The sequence below is a fragment of the Sebastes fasciatus genome, chromosome 2, assembly GCF_043250625.1.
Source record: "Sebastes fasciatus isolate fSebFas1 chromosome 2, fSebFas1.pri, whole genome shotgun sequence".
Taxonomy (NCBI): domain Eukaryota; kingdom Metazoa; phylum Chordata; class Actinopteri; order Perciformes; family Sebastidae; genus Sebastes; species Sebastes fasciatus.
The window spans coordinates 2,472,836-2,473,459 of NC_133796.1; positions in this window are offsets into that span (position 1 = coordinate 2,472,836).

Genomic DNA, 624 nt, shown 5'->3' on the forward strand with positions numbered 1-624 from the left:
AAGTATATAGTATATAAGTCTAATGCAGTGAGGGCCAAAGAGACAATGTACTACGGAGTATTAGGGACACATTGAGGGAAAAAACATCTGAGATTTACAGAATAAAGTCAAAATATTACGAGAAAAAAAGACGTATTATTACGAGAATAAAGTCATAACTTTAAGAGAAAAAAAGAAAATAACACATAAATTACTACTTTATAATATTATGACTTTATTCTCAAAATCTCAGATTTATTTGTTTTCCTCAAAGTGGCCCTAATACTCCGTCGTACCGTCGTACCATAGACCTACAACTATGATAAATAAAATGAAAATGTAAACAAAAAACTGTTTTTAATATCCATGTTTATAAATCCCCAGGGAGCCACTGGAGAGGAGCTGAAGAACCTCATGTGGCTCCGGAGCCGCAGGTTGCTGACCCCTGTCCTAGACAGACATACTCAGAATAAATCAAGAATAGCTCCACAACTACCAGATCTATACGCATGATCTTGGTCTCTATGGATAGGTAAGACCTCAGAGAATTCATCCCCAGTGTCAGTAACATTGTGACTCTTACTATGCCTGAGTAAGTTGTGATGAACCAAAGGAAACACACCATTATAGCAGTGATGCCGTGCA